This window comes from Arachis ipaensis, chromosome B7 (assembly GCF_059453495.1).
Source record: "Arachis ipaensis isolate K30076 ecotype BB chromosome B7, ASM5945349v1, whole genome shotgun sequence".
In the NCBI taxonomy this organism is placed as follows: domain Eukaryota; kingdom Viridiplantae; phylum Streptophyta; class Magnoliopsida; order Fabales; family Fabaceae; genus Arachis; species Arachis ipaensis.
This window is the reverse complement of record NC_142442.1, coordinates 127,732,280-127,753,937: the sequence shown is the minus strand read 5'-3', so window position 1 is coordinate 127,753,937 and position 21,658 is coordinate 127,732,280.

Below are 21,658 nucleotides of genomic sequence, written 5' to 3'. Positions count from 1 at the left end.
TTTGTTTGGACTCCTGAGTGTGAGGAGAGCTTTCAGGCGTTAAAGCAAAAGTTGACCACCGTGCCTGTTTTGGTGCTACCTGAGCCAACTGAACCATTTGAGGTGTACTGTGATGCCTCACTGAAGGGTCTAGGGTGCGTGCTGATGCAGCATCATAATGTGGTGGCGTATGCCTCACGACAGTTGAGACCTCATGAAGTTAACTACCCTACGCACGATTTGGAACTTGTTGCGATTGTGTTTGCCTTGAAGGTGTGGAGGCATTATCTCTATGGGGTTAAGTTCCAAGTTTTCTCTTATCACAAGAGTTTGAAATACTTCTTTGATCAGAAAGATCTCAATATGCGGCAGAGGAGGTGGATGGAGTTACTGAAGGACTACGAATTTGAGTTGAATTACCATCTGGGAAAAGCTAATGTAGTAGCGGATGCGTTAAGTCGAAAGTCTTTGTACGCTGCTTGGATGATGCTTCAAGAAGAGAAGTTACTCAAGGAATTTGGGAGTCTGAAAATTGGTGTTCAAGAAGTGTCTGGAACTCTATGTTTGAGTCGATTGCAGATCTCAAGTGAGTTGAAATCCGAACTCCTAAAGGCTCATGAAAACGATGTCATGTTACAGAAGGTATTGCCGGCTATTGAGCAAGGAAAGTGGTGGAGAGTGTCAGAGGATCAGAATGGGCTTTGGAGATTCAAGGATAGGATCATTGTGCCGGATGTTGGTACTTTGGCGATAAGATATCTTACGAGAAGCACACAAGAGCGGATTCTCTATTCACCCGGGGAGTACTAAGATGTACCATGATCTAAAGGCGATGTTTTGGTGGTCGGGCATGACGAATGATGTGGCAGAATATGTTTCAAAGTGTTTGACCTGTCAGAAAGTAAAGATCAAACACCAGAGCCCTTCCGGGATGTTGTAACCTTTAGAGGTTTCATAATCGAAGTGGGAAAACATTGCAATAGACTTTGTGTCGGGATTGCCGAGGACTAGGGCCGGTTTTGATGCTGTCTGGGTGGTTGTGGATCGACTGATGAAGTCGGATCATTTTCTACCCATTAGAATGAATTACACTCTTGAGGAGCTGGCACGGTTGTATATAAAGGAGATTGTGAGACTTCATGGTGTGCCTACCACTATAATTTCTGATAGAGATCCCCGTTTCACTTCGAGGTTTTGGGATGCATTTCAGAAAGCCTTCGGAACCCGATTAGGCTTGAGTACGACCTACCATCCTCAAACAGATGGTCAATTCGAGAGGACGATCCAAAAACTAGAGGATATGTTGAGAGCTTGTGTTTTGGACCAACCGGCGAGTTGAGATCGGTATATGCTGTTAGTAGAGTTTGCATACAATAATAGCTACCATGCGAGCATCAGAATGGCTCTGTATGAGGCTTTGTATGGGAGGAAGTGTCAATCTCCACTAGGCTGATATGAAGCTGGGAGAAAGGCTTGTTGGGACCGGAGATGATAGCTGAGACCACTGAACAAGTCAAGAAGATCCGAGATAGGATACTTACTGTGCAGAGTCGTCAGAAAAGTTATGCCGATCAGAGGCGGAAGCCCTTGGAATTTGAGGAAAGAGACCATGTGTTCCTTAAAGTTACTCCAACCACAGGAGTAGGTTGGGCAATTAAAGCAAAGAAGTTGAATCCTCGATACATTGGTCCATTTCAGATCCTGGAGAGGGTTGGACCGGTGGCGTATCGGATGGCTCTACCACCTCATCTTTCGAACCTGCACGACGTATTTCACGTGTCACAGCTTTGGAAGTATACTCCTGATGCTAGCCATGTGTTAGAACCTGAATCGATTCAATTAAAAGAAGATTTGACTCTTCCGATGACTTCGGTCAGAATTGACGATACTAGTATCAAATGGTTGCGTGGAAAAGAGGTTTCGTTAGTCAAAGTGGCATGGAGTCAAGCCGGTGTTGAAGAGCACACTTGGGAACTCGAGTCAGAGATGCGAACTGACTACCCGCACTTATTCTCAGGTAATTGAATTCGAATTTTGTGGGCAAAATTCCCAATTAGGTGGGTAGAATGTAAAACCTGGTTAATTAATGGCTAATTAACTCATAAATGAGAATTTATTCTAGAAAGCCAAAAATGTGATTATTATGGATTAATATGATAGAGAGATTGAGATTTCGATACCAATTTTATAGAAATCGGACCAAGATTGGACTGAACAGGACAAACCGGGCCAACCGGACCCATATTGGGTCCTTGGCCCAACATAACTAAACCTAAAACCCTACTTTTCAGTACTCTCTCTCCTCTCTACACACAAGAACACGCTGAAATTTACAAGGAATGGGGGAAGAACACTCTCTCAAGTTCTAACCCTTGGTTAATCATCAAACCACCATAACTTTTGATCTAGAGCTCCGATTGCTGCATCGTTTGCAGCCACGTGTTCACCGTAAATGGCTCTACAAAATCCACTACTTTGTTCTTGAGGTAAGCCACGATTTTGGTTCAGTTCTTCATCCCTTGATTTCGAATTTCATGGAGAAAAGTGTTGAGATTTTGGGCTCTTTGATGTTATAGGATCCAACTCTCTTGAAAAAGAATATTAATCTTGTCTCTTTGAACCTTGGGTGTGGTAACATTCTCAATCCTAGTGTAATTTGTTGTTCTACGATGTTTGGGTATTAAGTTGTTGTGTTGGATGTGATAATTGTAGCTTAGGTAGTGTGTATGTGAATATTGGAGCTTGATTAAGATTTTGGAAAGCTTGGAAAAGGGCTTTGGTGTGCCAAAAATCTGATCTTGGAGGTGTTGAGACCTTGAGAGCTTGTGGAAAAGTAATTTGGAAGTGCTCCGGTTGAGCGGGGGAAATCGACTAAGGTATGGTCTTGATTTGCTATATTTAAAATGTAATGTGGTATGAAATCTTAGGCTAGAGGCCCTAAGATAGGATTGAATAGTTGATGTTGTTGAATGGTTGAAATCAATTGTGTGGTCAAATATGTGATTATGAATATTGATGATTGATGATGTGATGCATGAGAGATATGCATGTTTGATATATGATCAATGAATGTTTGAGGTTGAATTATGGGTGGAACCATGTTGAGAGTGAGCATGGTAGTGATTATATTTAATGTTGGTTGATTGGTAATGGTGTTGTTGGAAATTGTGATGAGGAAGGATATATGACATGTTAATGTATTTAATATTGGGCTATTGATGGGATAAAATGGTGGGATGTTGGCTTGTAATATGTTAAATATGTTAATGTATAAGTTGAAGAGGCTTGAGTTGATTTTTGGTATGTTTTTCAGGATTTTGAAAAGGGTTGGAATTTGGTTGTTTTGAAAATGACACTTTGTGGTTTTGTATGAAAATGTGATTTTTGGGCATACTTTGACAGAGCGTAACTTGTACTCCGGATCTTCATTTTTGTGCCAAATTTATTTAGAAATAAAATTGGATCTGGGGTGGTTATGCCGTTCGAAGAACGGGCGAAAAATGATTTAAAACGTAGAAGTTATGTCCATCGGAAGATTAGGGTGTGAAACTGTGAATTCTGCAGCTTTTTAACTTAGTAAAATTTTTAGCAGAACGCACACCCACGCGTATGCGTGACCGACGCGCACGCGTCATTTTCGAATTTTTGCTATCCACGCATGCACGTGGCCCACGCATACGCGTCGATTGGCGAATTCGATTGGCCCAACCAAATTCCAGAGATCGTTCTGCCTGAGTTGTGACAGTTTTGTGCCTGGGGCACAAACCGCGCCCACGCGTATGCGTGGTTGACGCGTAGGCGTCACTGGGCTTTTCTCCCATCCACGCGTGCACGTGGAGGGACGCGTACGCGTCGCTGTGCTTTTATTGTGTTCCACGCGTGTGCGTGGGGGACGCGCATGAGTGACCCTGTTTTCATCCCAAAGTTGATTTTTGAGATTTCAAAGCCAAATTTCATACTTTTAAGCCTCCGATCTCACCCCTTATGTCTTAAACTCTTATAATATGCCTAGTGATTTGATGAAGTTAGGAATTGTGGTAACTTATGAATGAAGAAAGGGGCGAATTAATGATTAATGATGATCAAAGTTCATTGTATGAGATACGGAGGATGGCGGTGGAAGTGCTTTATGTGCCATGTGCCGATGGGCTGTATTTGTTAATAAATTGGCTGGATATGGATTGAATTATGAGCCGGATGGCTGAGTTATTGGCGAGTTACGGCGGAGCCATTATTGAATTATGGCCGAGTATAATTGCTTATATGCTATTGAATGAATTGTGAATGTTGTACTTCCGCTATCTGAGATACGAGTTTCCCTAGGAGAAAGCAATGGCTAGCCACCATGTGCTCCAGGTGGAGACTCGATACTCAGCTGACCCTATGTCGTAAGTGTGGTCGGACACTGTGAAAGTTTCGGATGAGCTCGCCCCCGTGAATATACACCAGTGAGGGTGTTGGATATGAATTATGATTTATGATTGAGTATAACTCAAGTTGGGGATGCACGACAGAAGGACAGTCCAATGGTTAGCTACCTGGACTTGTCGGGTTGGCTATATAACCGACAGATGATATCATCAACCATTAGGACAGGCATTCATCATATGCATACTATGTGAATTGTTTGGAATTGCCTAATTGACTGCATATTACTTGCTAATTGTCTAAATGCCGTATCTGTTTCTTATCTGTATATCTTCTTGTCTGATATAATTGTGTTTGCCATATTATACTACTGTTGGTGGTTGGGAGGTCTGCAGGAATTGGAAAGGAAAGTATTAGTTAGACTGAAGATCTTTAGTTAGTTTCTATTTATGGTTTAGCCTGTTTATAAGCTTTGATTTATCTAGTGGAAGTTCTAGGATTGCCTTTGGCTTTTCCAGGACATTACATGTTAGATATGTGGGTACTGTTACCATATTGAGAACCTCCGGTTCTCCCCTATGCGGATTTTGTGGTTTTCAGATGCAGGACGTGAGGCTTCTCGCTAAGACATGCTGGAGACCTCTGGATTAGCGAAGATTCTTGATTCTCGGGACTATACTTTGGTTTTATGTTTTCATTTAGATACTTTTATCTCCACTAAATAATGTATATAAATATACTGTTTTGACTCCTCTTAGAGGATGTTTTGGAGAATAGGTTTTGTATTCACCCTTTAGGTTTCCTTTGGTTTTCTTACTTTATATATTTTGTATATACTTCTATGCTTAGACCGGTTTTCTTCGAAACCGGATTTTGAGTTTTGGATATTTGTGTTTTTGGCACTCTTTGGATATATTTTTGCGTTAGTTTATCCTTTATCTGTTTCGTTATGTTATTGATCGGAGTGTTGCACTTTTTGAGTTACAATTTTGATTTACCCATTTCTCTTCAAAGGCTCCTAGTTATAAACATTCTTCGCAATACTATATGTCATAGTTGTCAAAATCGAACCGATGATCGAACCGGTCAAGCTACTGGTTCACTGGTTTATTGGTTCAACCGATAAATCACTGGTTGAACCGATAAAACCGGTCTCACGTAAATATAAAATATAAAATAGTTAAAAACTTAAAATTAAAATTTGAAATACATATCTTCAGTAACATTTTATGAAGAATCAAGTCTCAACTTCTAAAAATAACTAATATAAAAAAACCATAAAATTTATCAGTAATATTACAATAGTATGTTAATTTGACACAAGAAAAAAAATAATTAATTCACAAAGCCTATCATCTAACTATAATATCAGTAGATTTTAACACTAATATCAAAACAAATAACCTTAATCACAATACTAGCAATAAAATAGATCAAGTAAATTAATAAATTTTTAATAAAATTTATATTTATATTAATAATGGTATATAATTAAAATATAATTAATTTGAAAATTAGAAAAATCAAAAATTAAATTAAATTAGATATTTATGTATACTATATAATTAGTATTTGTCAAATATAATACATAGAAGCGCAATGGTTGAGTGGCAAGTAGAGGTTACTTTTGCTCCAAGGTTCTTGGTTCGAAACCTGATAGAGACATTTTAAAAAAATTTTCAAGCAGACCGGTTCGGTTAGACCGGTTTGCACCGGTTCTCGTCTGTTTTGACCGATTTGATTCGGTTCACACTGGTTTTCTTCCTTAAACGGTCTAAGGCGTAAACCGAACCGGACTAGAGTCCGGTTCACCAGTTTTTCAGTCGAACCGGCCAGTCCGGTTCGGTTTTTACAACTATGCTATATGTACTAAATTTTATTTTTAGAAGTCGTAATACCTTGCCACCTCTGTCTTATGACTTAAGCATAAGGCTCTGTATGGTAGGGTGTTACAATTAATCTCAAATCTCATTTAATATTCTCAATTATCATACTATTATTATATTCTTGGTGCTAGTAAAAAATATAATGATATTCTATTTGAATTAATATAATTATTTATTTGATCAAATCAGAATAATAATTAAATGATTCTACATCAAATGTTAGAACACTTGTTAGTGTGTGACCCCATAGGTTCAATACTAAGCAGGTAGTAAATTACTCATACTAAATTTACTAATCAAGGTTGGTGTCTAGCAACACTCCTCAACAACCCGATAGTATGAAGTAATATATTTTTACTAAGAACCTGAGAAAAACAAAGTATAATTCCTTCCATCTTTTTCAACTCTTGGTTAACCCTTAGATTATGGTTTAATTGTCAAACTCTAACTTGTTACCATCATTATAATAAACTGTGAATGATTTAAGAAACTCATTTCTTCATTCATTCAATCCCCTTGGCCAAGGTTTTATTCATCTCAATCATTATAATCATAGAGTTCAAACTCTTTACCGAGAGTTGACGGATTCTTTATTGACTAATCATTAATTCTACAAGTATTTAAATCATACCCAATATCTATTCAACTAGCATCCTAGGGTATTAGGTGTCCAGAATCAAAGTATAATAAATACACTGTCAATTACTATGATAGTCACAAGTTAAAAGAAACTCTATTACCATATTCATCTTGAGAATATTCTATTAACAAATATGCGGTAATTATAACCATTAGGAATTCTCAAAGTGAGTCAGTTCAATGGTCATATCTCTATATTTACCATATATATATATATATATATATATATATATATATATATATATATATATATATATATCTTTTCAGATTATAATGTTCTTTTTAATAATCTTAAGACCAAGAACAATTTAGATTAAATTATAAAAGATTCATCTCTCAATATTATGATCACTATCACAATGATAAATCTCTAAATTTAATCAAGGACCTTATTATATTAACATTTTAATATAATAACAATAACAAATTATTTGACACATGATTGATTGGATTGTGGTCATACTATTTATTTTCAATAGATATTATTTCTTTGCACGTATTTAAATCTTGTTCAAAAGCAAAAATGCATAAATTACCATCTCGTACATCTAAATATGTTTATGCTTTTCTTTTAGAGGTTGTTTATGCTAATTTACGGGGTTTTGCCCCTGTTGCTTCTAGAAATGGGTTAGGTATTACATTAGTTTCATAGATGCTTGCACTAGATATACTTATCTGATTTTGTTAGTAAACAAATCACAAGCTTTGTAACCCTCAAGGATTATAAAACTCTCAAACAAGCTGAAAAGTGAAGGTTGTTCAGACAAATAAATAGAGTTTTTGTCCAAATTCTTTACAAATTTCTTAAGAAAATAAAGATATCATGCATCATATGCCTTGTGCCTTAACTCACCAACAACAAGGGAATGTAGAGCACTAGCATAGGCACATCACAAAGATGAGTCTTCCCTTATTAGCTATTGCAATCTCCATATGCTGTTTTGAGAAGATGCATTTACTAGTTGAGTTTTTGTTATTAATATCTTACCTACTAAACTTTTGCATAATAGAAGTCCCTTTTAGATTCCGTTTAATAAAATTTTAGATTATCACTTGCTAAAATTTTTTTGTTGTATTTGCTTTTCTTTTTTAAGACCTTACAATAAAGTGAAATTTAACTTTAAATCTAAAAAATATCTTTTTTTAGGTTATGATAATTAACATAAAGACTACAAATGTATGAGGAAAAATGGTCAGCTTTATCTATCTTGCCATTTAATTTTTTATGAAAAAGAGTTTCCCTAGCAAAAACTATTTTCTTTCACTACAAGCAATCACATTCAACAAGGTTCTACTTCTCCTATGGATGATTATGCTCCAATTCCAACATATACATTTCAGTCCTCCTCTGCACTTCCTTCAACTCATCATCAATCTCCAAGTCTCACTACCACAATCTCAACTCCTATAAGTTAAGCCTTTGGCCAAACTACACAATTGGTTCCTCCAGTTTCTACTACTATAAGTAGCCTTGCAGTATCTCTTCCTTTAAACATCATTAATGATTCAGCTATAACATCAACTTCTACTACTCCAACATCTATTTCAAGAAAAGAAATTTGCTTACCTTTTGATCATACACAGTCATTTCAACCTATTAATTTGTCTTTTACATCTATTTCTGATCCTATTTCCTCACCTCCTATTAATCCAAACCAAATAATCACTAGATCAAAATATAAAAGAACTAGACATACTGCTTTAAGTGCTCAATCTTCTACATCTAACTAATAATTTACCTAAAAAATCGTCATATGTAATCACTGAAAACAAGCTATGGATGCTCTCACTAGATGTCACATATGGGATCTGATTGATCCTCCACCCAATGCAACCGTTGTTGGTAGCAAATAGGCGTATGCTATTAAAAGGGATCCTGAAGGGAACATTTTGAGATATAATGCCTACTAGTAGCTCAAGAGTTTCACTAGCAAGAGGACATTGACTATGGTGAAGTCTATAGCCTTGTTATTCGACCATTAATTGTGAGGATCATAATTACCATTAAAAGTTTCTCATATTCTTTCCTAAATGGTAAGCTTAAAGAGATGATGTACATGACTTAGCTTCAAGACTATAAAAATTAGATAATTTGAGAGTGTGCAAACACAATAAAGTCATCTATGGCCTAAAACAAGCTACAAGAGCTTGGTTCCTCACCTTGGTAGTAACCCTTAAGCAATTTGGTTTCCGAAACACATGATTTGGCACTTTTCTCTTTGTCAGACATACGTCTAACTCTATAATTTTTTTGTTGACTATGTAGATGATATTGTTGTAACTCTAAGGAAATTGAGGACCTAATTTTAGGGCTTAACAAGATTTTTCCTATCAAAGACTTCGGCAAATTACACTATTCTCTTAGTCTTGAGGTCACAGAGCTACCTAATTCAAGACTGCACATCTCTCAAAAGAAATATGCTCTAGACTTACTCAATAGAGCTCAAATGGAGGATGCTAATCCCATGAATATAATGATTTCATCTCTCAAACGATCTATTAATGATTCTGAAAGCTTTGACAATCCTACACTATATCGATCAATTATAGGAGCTCTAAAATATCTTACTATTACCAGAACGAACTTGACCTATGTTGTTAATTGAGTATCTCAATTCATTGTCTCTCAGTTCATGTATCATCCCAATATTATTCATTGGAAGGTAGTGAGGCGAAACCTTCACTATCTCAAAGGTACAGTAAACAATGGGATTATTTTTAATCACTGCATTTGGTTTTAAGTTAATTTGTTTTTCATATGCTGACTAGAAAGGAGATGTTGATGATTGGAAGTCCAATAGTGGTTATGTGTCTACTTCGGAAGCAATCCAATTATATGGAAAAGCAATAAATAGGAGAAAGTTAGTTGCAGCAGCATAGAGACCGAATATCATGCAATGGCAACACTACAACTAGAGTTGGTTTCACATGGTCAATTGCTTTAAGAGTTAATAGTCCCCTAACTGTAGGGGTGGCAACATTACCCGAATCCGCGGGTACCCACCCCGCCCCTACCCGCTCGGGGCGGGTAATTACCCGCCCCCGCACCGGAACGGGTTTTAACGGGGCGGGTTCTTGAGCGGGGCAGGGCGGGGTCAGGTTTAGGTTAAACCCGCCCCTACCCGCCCCGGTATATATAATATATATATAAATATATATTTTTAATATATAATATATGTAATATATATAAAATAATTAGTAAAATGATTAATAATATTATATCATATATAAATTTTTATTTTAATTTATGTTATGTATGTAAATGGTGGTTATATAATTTTTAAAATTTTATTTTATTTGTTGGATTTAATATAGGGGCGGGGCGGGTACCCGTAGGGGCGGGTTAGGGTTTAACATTTTACTACCCGCGGGTAGGGCGGGGCGGGTTTCATGCGGGTTTTTTGTCAGGCGGGGCGGGGTCGGGTAGAGCAAAAATCCGCCCCTACCCGCCCCGTTGCCACCCCTACCTAACTCATTCCACCTATAATATATTGTAATAATTTGAGTGCTTATAAGCTTGCAGCTAATCCTATACTTTATAGTCCCTGCAAACTTCTTGAAATTAACTTACATTGCCTTAGAGATATGGTCAATTGTAAGAATTTGTATGTTGTTTATATTCCCACTTTAGATAAAGTAGCGGATATGTTCACCAAGCCACTATCAATCTAGCTGTTCACCAAGTTTAGAAGGTCACATCCTTACTATTAGAAGGTCACGCTTCCAGCTGCGCTACTCTGATAGCGAGGACATTACGACGACTTCTATATACTTAATAATAAAATAGGAGCCTTTAATTCGAAAATGTATCGCTATTTTATTTGCAAAAAATGAAGGTTCTTTTTACTTTTTAGCAACATGCATATACAGATATATATATATATATATATAAGAGGGATAGGAGTCGTGATTGTAATGCTATGAATGTATATAATATCTGTAAGTTACTTGTGTAAGAAGTTTTGTATATATATATAATCACAACTCTATCCCTCTTATAAGAATATAATAATAAAGCCGAGGAAAAACTATACCATATATATATATATATATATATATATATATATATATATATATATATATATATATATATATATATATATATATAACAGAAATAGCACCGCTAAGAAGTTAGCAAAAACTTCATAAGCTTCTTCGTTTGTCTTAAAAAGAGAAGTCTATAGGGGGTGAGAACATCGTCCTCGCAGGTTCTCAATAGAGGGTTTAAGAATTGTCATAAGAAGATATTTAAAAGAAAACTATTTTCAAACGTAGTAATCATCACTCGTCCTATGAGTCTTTTTGAAAACCAACTGTTAATCATTCAAAAATCCAAACTTTTTCAAAAACCATCAGATAATTATCCAAAAATCCAAAACTTCTTTATTTTCTTATAAAAATATTAAAAGTTACCTAGACTGTATAAATGACTATCTTGTTCCAAACATAGGTTCATTAAGTTTATGCTGAACCAGTTTGATTTTTCATACTTTACTAAACCTCAAACACAAACCAACCACGGCCTCCGGCTCATCACATAAGTAAATCACGGCTTTCACATAATCAGTTACAAACACAAGTAATGCAATTCAAACACAATTAAGAGCAATTACATCAAGTATAGGAATTAGCAGTTAGACAGAATTATTCACATAGAAAAACCAAGTACAATATACACACCCAAATAATGTCATATAGATGCATATGATGCATGCCTGTTCTAATGGTCATGAGCTCACGTGACGATTAGACTGCCATAACCTGACCAATAGCTAACCCGGACATTGTCTCTCTATCATGCATCTCCGTGAGGAATATAATAATCTCGATTTCATCAAAGCTGGTCTAAAAACGGTAGTGCCGGCCTTTGCACCTCTCAACGGAGGCAGTGCTATTCGGGATGCATGCCCGGCCACCCTTACGACCAGAGAGAACCACAAACAAGCAGGATTAACCAAACAGCCCTTGTTAGAGTTGTCATACTTATCCAGGAGGAATTAGGAATGGGATCCTAACCTTCCACCATCTCACTGGGGTCACACTTCTGACATATACAACTGGGATATAGTGCCCATGCACACTCTTGGGATATAGTGTCGGACACACTTTTCAATCTCAATCAAACTCAAATTCATACTCAACTCAATTCATAAACAAAATCGAACCATAAGTATTTATATTCATCTTTATCCTGGTTCAAAATCATTCTTGGCTCATTCACTTTCAAATAACGAAATACATTTAATTCACATCACGCCAAGAATCTCCTTTTTCTCAAATCATCTTCCTTCAAAACAAAAACCACTATTGCAATATTTTTCAAAACCTTCAAAATAACTTCATTCTAAACCAGTTTAATATTAAATCTCTTTCAAAATACTCAAAAATTATTTATTCTTAAATCAATCACATTAAATAAGAATTTATTAAAATAACTCCACAGCAGAGTCTCAAGACTTTAGGAAAGAATAACCAATCTCATTTCCTTAAATTCATTAAAAGTCCTTAAAATCATAGCTTCTTAATTTGAATCAAACAAAATAAAATTTAAACCAAAACCAAATCACTTAATCCAAAAGTTCTGAACCAATTTCAAAACCAAATCATTTAGTTCCGAGCCAATTTCAAAACCAAATCATTTAAACCAAAATCAAATCATTTAAACCAAAAATTCCAAGCCAATTTCAAAACCATTCTAAGTTTTAAAACCTTTTCCAACAGGGTTCAAGGCCATACCAGTTAAAAATTGAAAATACTAATTGAAAATTTCAAAAGCATTTATCCTTAAATACATTACTTTAATTACTCTAAAATCTTTAAAAGTACTCAAGATATATCTCTTTTGATAAAATTAATCAAACCAAACTCATTTTCAAAACCATAACCAAAACTCCTAAAACTCTTCAAATTATTACAAAAATAAGTTAATTCTTGTTATTAAATTTCACCTAAACACTTATATAATTTCGGCAGCACCTCTCCTAAAACTCAGACTTTATCACTTTTACGGGTTTCATCAAAACCACATTTCTCAAACCCATTCCAAACAGTCTCAAAACCAACATATTCCTCAATATAAACATATAATCAAATTTTCAAAACAAAACCATTTTTCAACACACAAAATCCTTTTTAGTATAAAACATTCAAATCAGCTTTCCAAAAATCAATTTTTCATCAACAACCACAAGCTAACTCAAACAATCAATATTTCAATCAAGTATACAGTCATATTCATCCAAAACAAACCATTCAATCCATCAGACTCACAAAATCACCAAAAATATATATTTTTCACACCAATATCAATTTATAACAATTCTGTAATATAAAAATAAGTTTAAAGAAAAACTCGTACCTCGAATAGTCAAAACTCACAAAACCAAACGTGTCCAAAATCCATTTTCCTCGGCTCAAAATCAACGGCATCAAATCCGACTATTTTCCATAGCATCAATAGCCCCAAAAGCACCACTCACCACAGAATCTCGACTGAATAAGCGAGGGAATAGAGCAGCGGCAGCTCCGGTGATGACGTAGCAACATGATGTCGCATGCAATAGCCATAGAACTCGACATACAAGAACCGAAACTCAATCCTACGTCACCAACATCTCAAAACCTTTAACAACTTATAACAGAATACCATTTTCAGAGGTTTCGAAAACGAAAACGCTTACCAAGAAGACAGGGGCTCCAGCGGCGGTTTTCGGTGCCACAGCCACAGCAGCGCAGTCCAGAACGACGATAGCGACGACATCAAAGAGCATGGCGGTGCGAGTTTCCTCCTTCCTTCTTAGGTATGACGTGTCTCTCTCTCTCTCTCCTCTGATTCGCGCTTGCTCTTTCTCTCTTCTGGCTCTCTCTCTAGCAACGGCGGTGGCAGAAAACTCGATGGTGACCACTCCACTCTCCTCCACGGGCGACGACGACGAGGCTGGCTCGATGGCGGTCCTGCAACTCAGTGACGGCGACGCAGTGGCAGCTCGCGAGGATGACGACGACAGCGGCTCCTCATGGCGGCCACGATCCTCCACCCCTCAGCGACATCAATTGCTACGGCGAGCCCCAGCGCCACCAGCGCGGGCTCCCTCTCCCTCCTCTTCTTCCTTCTCTTCTTCGTTCCCTCACTTTCTCGAGGACTCTTTTTCTTCGTTGTGTGTGTGATGGTTTGTGTGTGAGTGTGCCACGGGTGAGGGTAAGGGGAAGGGGGCTGGTGGTTGTAGTGTGTGGGTGAGGGTAGTATGAATTAGGTTATAATTAGGGTTAAGGAGTAGTGTAAATTAAGGTTGGTTTTGGAAATTTTGGGGTTTAGGTAGTATGTTAATTTTAATAAAAATAAAAGGATAGAGTAATAATTTAATTTAAATTAAAAATAATATAATTATCTTTAAAATACTATTTTATTGTCAACTTGCAAATTTTTTTAAATAAATACTAATTTAATAAAAATTGGAGATAATTAAATTAATTTTTTATTTATAAAATAAAGTTCAAAAACTTAATATTCAAATTAAAGCACATAAAATTCTCATTATTTTTTTAGTTACTAAATTCTAAATGATAAATAAAAAACTGTCCAACTTTTATATATATATTTTTAAAAATATAATTTTAAATAAATAAAAAAATCGTAAATAATTTATTTCTGAAAATTTGGACTCCTAACTTTGGGGGCGGGAGAGAGATTGTTAAAAGTATACTTAATATGAAAACTAGCTGTTAGAGTACTTTTAATTTTCTGTTAAGATATTTTTCCACAGTGTATAAAGTCTTAAAGAGTGCTCTCTGTAAATGATACAATTCTAATTCTAATACAATTGTAACAATTCTGCATTCTTACAGTTCGCACTATTAGTATACTTTTTTTTATTCTTTTCTACAATATGTTTAGTCTGCTTATAGTTTTTGCTATTCTCTTAAACTTATTAATGTAGAGTAATATTATTAAAAATGAAACTGATGAATAAAGTATATTTTTTGTTTTTAAAGTTTGTTAAAAATAAAATATATTTTTTGTCTTTAAAATTTGTTAAAAATTTTAAAAATATTCGTAAAATTTATTTTATTTTAATTTTGTCTTATAAATTTTATTTTTATCAAATATATTGTTGGTAGCTAATTTTTTTTACCCTAATATATATTAATTTCTTTTTGTTGTTGCATTAGCGCTATGTTAATAAGTGACTATTATTTAACAATATTATTATTTATGATTAAGGTTAATGTCAGAATATTCTTTAAAAAAAAAAAGTATATTTAGGTTAATATTATATGATTCTTATTGATGAAATACTTTTGAAAAAGTTGAGAAAAACAAAAAGGAATAAATCACGAATAAGATATATTCGGTAAATATTTAAATATGCATTATTATATTAATAAAAGTAATTAAAATAAAATATTTTCATTCTAAAATAATAATATATGTATGAGAATATATTTTGGAAAGATATGTAATTATTTGGATAGATAGTGGCAGTTTTAATTTAAGTTGTAGTAGGAGCTAGGGAAACTGAGAGAGCATTGTTCGTAGTTGGGACTAAAAGGAGCGAGGAGTAGGGCACAGAAGATTAGTAATTTCGTACGATCAGATTAGGGTTTGGGTAGAGCAACTACTGCACAAATCATGACCGTTAATCATTATTAGTACTGCTGATGGTTGTTGGTGCCGTAATGTCGGCGGGCATTTGGACACCGTCCAACCATCAATTGCCACCTCTCTCCACGCAATTGCCCCCACTCCTGCACCATATATAATACTATTATTATCATAGTAAAGTATATACTACTTATTTATTTATTAAAGTTCATTGAATTCAATTTGGACGAAAAATAATACTATTTTACATCGTGTTTAATGGTTAATACTAACAGTCCTGTTCTACATATAACCTTTTTTTTAAATAATTTTAATTAAGTTGGTCTAAACTTAACAAAAACCAACCTTAAATTAGAGTGCGTATAAATATGTGCTTTCTCAACTATTAAATAACGTGAACATCATTAATTATAAAAAACGGTTTTTCTCCCAAGATCGAAGCCGCAACACTCAAAATTTAAACCAAGCTCAAAATCTCTCAAAGTTGTTGCGAAAAATTAAGGAAATTTCAAAGCTAAATTCGAAATCATCACCAAAAAACACAAAAAGAAAACACGAAAGATTATTAAAGATACTGTTCACTATTCGTTCACTAATTAATTGTCCAATTTTCTCACTTTTCTCTTTCTCATCATTTTGATCTCAAAACACTACATAGTCATAGTTCTATTTATTTATTAGTACAATCATTTCGTGTTCTTTCCTTGAAGTATGTATTAGTATTCTCATTATACGCTTCATTTGGTGATAACTGTATTAGGTCGGTGTAAAAATATTACGTAGTGTTTGTCGTATAGTTTAACCTGTATTTGCATGTATTTGAGGGATTTAAATTTGTTTTTGTGCATGTTTGAGTGTTTGCATATTTCGAACTGCGTTTGTTTTTAGTAATTATTGATAAGTTTCAGTGTATTTTATGTGAATTGAGGTGTACTTGGTGCTATTGTCCTCTTTATGCTGTAACTAGACAATAGAATATTGTTATTGTGCTTTTGACGTTATTTTGTACATATTTGAGTGATTTGCAACTGTTTTTGTCCATTTATTAGGAATTTTATCTAGTATAAGTTAATAAATTGTTCTCTCTGGCCGAACTTCAGATATTTGTCCCATTTTGTTATGGCGGTATTGGTGGATATGGAGCAGATGTTGAAAAAAAGAAATTTCACGTCCTTGACCCATTAAACAAAAATCTCCTTCAGAAGAGAGAATAGAAATTAATAAATTTATTGTAAGTTATTTATTTGATACAAATTTCTGTTTTCTTTATAAATTCTCTTGTTTCTGTCTATTTGAAATAAGGTGCATTGGTAGTTCTTTGGAAAAGAAGAATAAATTTTATAATACACCGAATTACTTTTCGAATACACTGGAAACTATTCAAATAAACATCAAATTCTGTAGGTTGAAAATATTTATTTTGATGTAATTTGATGTTAAATATAGAGTTTCTTATACTTGGCTTGTTTTGATTTTTAGGGTTTCATAATTTTACAAATGAGGGTGTTTGGCGAAGGAAAACCTTTGATAGGCAAGGATGAAAGTGTCGAAGCACCATACGTCCACATCAGTGGGCAGTAAACAACATATCAAATCTTTCTATTTAATAAATTTTACTGTATTTTTTGTTACTGTCATATTTTAATGTGTTATTTTATTTTTGTTTTTAAATGAAATTATGCAATATATGTGATGAAATGGCTGGAGATAATTGATCTGAAAAAAATCAAAAAGTAAAAATATTTATGGAAGAATTGGAAACAAGTAACGATCTTTAAAAATAGAAAATTCTCTATTACTAAATTAACGGAGTTTAATAAAAATTTCTTTAATCTGTAGGAATAAGTTGATCATTTTAGAGCCGAATGCTTCACTCATTCTATTTGATGAAATGAATCAACTCAGAGATAAAGCCATTTAAGAATTTGAAACCATCAGACTATTCAAGCCATCTGCTACATTATTAAGTCCTTACTGTACATTAAAATTAGGAGATATTGATAATGCATAGTTTGAATATTATAAATTATTAAGAATTTCTATACTGATTGTGTACTGAATTGTCTGTGTAATGTATAGTTCAAACAAACACATACTTTGTATCTTTGTAAATATATTATTCAATTCAAGCTTTTCATAATTTCTTTTTGCAAAATTAAACTTCTATGAATCTGTCTATACTATATTGAAATGCTATTAATCTGAATGAATCTAGGTTCAAAAAAATGTAGAAAAAGAAGAATAAATTCTATAATACACCGAATTACTTCTCGAATACACCAAAAATTATCCAAATAAATACCGAATTCTATAGGTTGAATTTCTATACTACTTACGTATTGAATTGTCTATATACTGTATATTTAAAACAAACAAATTCCATCAAATAATTGAAAAAATTAATTTCAAATATTATAAAATAGAACAACACAAGAAAATATAAACAATAAAACCTCATTTCCATAAAAAAAAAACAACATTACGTAGATTACACCGAAATGGTGTCAAATAACAACGAAATGGATTCATAAACACATTGAAAATCTATCTTATTCTCTTGAATCCCTTAACTGATAATTCATAATGTGTCCATTATAATGGCTGAAATTTGACTGTACCACTGAACCACCATAAAAAAAGGTTTAATTGCAAAAGCTAAATCAATATATTAGCAAAACTCTTAACATGCACAAACTCAATTTTTCCTGTTTAAAGAACATGAGTTTTACCTCACTTAGAGCTTTACTTTCCTTTTTCTTTGCAGCATTTGCAATCTGTTTCTCAGTGTTTGTTTCTAATCTATTTTTCGGACGTCCTCTTGTTCTCAGTCGTGGAGGGTTTTGAAACTTGTTAATATCTTCCAATGAAGCATCGTCATGAGATAACGACATTTTTCTTTTTTTGGCTTTGTATTCTTGCATCTCAACCATAGCATTATCATAAGCAAGGTGCAGAATCTCAGTTAATTCCTCAGATTGTGATGCAAATTCACAAATATTTTGTGACCGACACACCAAATTGTCAAATCTCCTACTTCTTGACTCCAATAGAGGCTCGTTGTGGCTGCTCTTAATATGTGTGTGTCTCCTCTTTACATTATTATTCCATTGTTCCAATATATATCTTGGTAACACTTTATTCACTCGCTCAAAGCTTAAAGCGCTCAGAGAGTGTCGACATAATATCCCTCTTGACTCAAATAATAAGCACTGGCATTTAATTTTAGATGATATCTGATGAGTCCATATTTTACGATATATTTTGGTTTGATTTGAGAGGATTTCATCACATAAACCCACATTTATCCATCTAAATAGCATACTTTTGTGTTTTCTTCCTAAATTGTGTTTGAAAGTGAAAACGTACTCTTTTGTGCTTAATTTAGTCAATTTTGATTCACTTTAATCCCATTTGGTGCCTTGATATATTTGTTAAGTGATTTCAGGTTTCCAAGGCATGTATGAGTTGAAGAAGTGAGAAAAAGAGCATGCAAAAGGGAAGAAACCATGATGAAATGGAGTTTGGGAGTTCCAGCACCCGTGCGTATGCACAAGTATGCATGTGTACGCACAAGAAGGATTTGCGAGCGATGCGTACACGTGACCCACGCGTACGCGTGGGAGTGACTTTTGCACAGTGACGCGTACGCGTGACCTGAATTACGTCAGCTCATTAATTGCAAATTACTGGGGGTGATTTTTGGGCCTCCAAGACCCAGTCCAACTCATTTCTGAAGCTATATGAGGCCAAAGTGAAGTTGAATGAAGGGGGAGGGGGGAAATTAGGTTTAGGTTTTCTATGTTTTTGCTTTAGTTCTCTAGAGAGAGAAGCTCCCCCTTCTCTCTAGAATTAGGGTTATTTAGTTTAAATTCTTGTAATTTCTACTTTTAATTCTTGTTTCTATTTACTTTTCCTTATCATTTATTGTTATTGCTTCTTTGTTCTTCTTCATTTCTCTTGTTATTTCTTCTATTTTGCCATTTTTATGTTTTATGACACTCTTGTTACATTTTATTTTCAATTAATGCAAATTTACGTTTCCATGTCATTTATTGCTTCCCTTAATTGTTATTGTTATTTTCTTGCTTTTGTAGCTTTAGAATTTATTTTAATGCAATTTAATATTATTTTATTTTCATGCACACCAAGTGTTTGATAAAAAGTTTGGCTTAGTTTTTACTTAGTTTTTATTCACTCTTGGCTTGAATTTGATGACTTTGGTGATCCTTGAGTCTTTGATGTCCATTCTTATTTGATATATTAGAGTAGTTAGTTGATTTGGTTTCCCTTGACTCTATGTTACCCATTAGTGTTGACATAGGACTTAGGGATTGAAATTAACTATGCCTATTTGACTTATCTTCGATGTAAGGTTGACTTAGTAGGATTAACTCTTCATAATCATCATATGTTTGTGGTTAATGGCTAGGATAGGTAACCTTATTCTCAATTATTTTCCAAGAGGTTTCTTGCAATTTAAGTTTTCTTTCCTTGCATTTAATTGCTTTGACTTTATTGCTTTGATGTTTAATTTCTTGCATGTTTAGTTTTCACACTCTTGGTTGAGAAATTGGGTGTTTAGGTGAAATTGAGTTGTGGATGTCCATTCCACATTGTGTGAGAATAGTTAATTGGTTTGGTTTTCGCTGACGCTAGTCTTTCACTAAGTAATTAGTGAGTTGACTAGGACTTATAGATTGAGATCAATTACACTCTTTTGACTAATTCTCAAGGAGGATTGACTAGTTTAGATTGATTCCACACAATTACCATGTTTGTGGTCCATAGCTAGGATAGGAATCCTAAATTCTCCAATTCTCACTAAGAGCTCTTTTTAATATTTAATTGCCATTTCCATTGCTTTTAATTGCTTTTCTTTTAATTCCTTGCATGCTTGTTTCAATTCCTTGCTATTTACATTCCCTTGCCCTCTTGCTTTCATTCATAAATCCCCATGCTCTTGCTCTCTCATAGCCAATAATTGTATACTTAATTGCAACTCCTGGTGAAGAACGACCCGGGAGTTAAATACTCTCGGTTTATTTTGTATTGACTTTATTATTTGATTGATGTTCAATTGTTAGGTTTGGACTGTACTTACAACGGGCAAATTCTACTTTTAGTGTGAAAATTCCAAACCCGTGCAATTAGGCATTATCAAATTTGGCGCCATTGCCATGGAGTTGCAATGGTGTATGTTTTTGGCTATTGTATATATTGTGAATAGTGTGAATAGCTTAATTTTTGATTGATTGTACATAAGTTGCTTGCTTTTGGTTGATGTAAATATGTTAATATGTTAATATGTGAATATGTGAATATGTGAATAGCTTGTTTTAATTGATTGCTTGTTTTTGCTAGTTTTAGGACTTCATTTTATTTGTTCTTACTACCTTTGATCTTCACTTTTCTTTATCCTATGAATTCTCACCCATTGCATTGTGAGCTTTGTTGCTATTGTGTATAGGAATTGGGAATTCCAATTGCTTGTTACCTAGAAGGAATGGAAAGAATTCACAACAAGATTGGGTGCACAAGTTTGGGGATCTCAATTGCCTTGGAGGATACAAGCTTGGGTGGGTTTTCAAAGAGGTTTGATGAGAGCTCTCAATAAGTCCAACTTAAGGACATTAAACCAAGGTGCTAGGTAGGAGACACCCCACCATGGTAACATTGTTCTTATCCTTTCCTTGTTTATAATTTTGGTTTTGCATTTTTTGTTATGCTTGGTTAGAGTACAATTAGTTTAATTTTGAGTTTAGTCAGGTCAATTTTGGTTTGGATCATGAATTTATGGGTTTTTACATATTTTGATGTTAAGCTTTGATTGAGCTAAGGCTTGGTGCCTTAGGTTTTAAAGAAAAATTTTTGAAAAACAGAGCATCTGTGCGTGTGCACACACTTGTGCATACACACACAACTTCTATTTTCTGCATTCTGTGCATGCGCACCGACCTGTGCGCACGCACACTCATGATTTTGCCCTCTATTCGCAGCGCTGGCACAGCCTATGCGTGTGCACCCATACCCTTTTTCGCTTTCCTGTGCTCGCACGGACCTGTGTGCACGCGCACACGTGATCCTTTCCATAAAAAAAAATTTTTTAGCCTTCTGTGCGTGGGCACAGCCCTGTGCCCATGCACACCTCAAAATATGACCTCTGGTCACGGCGTTAGCATGCGTA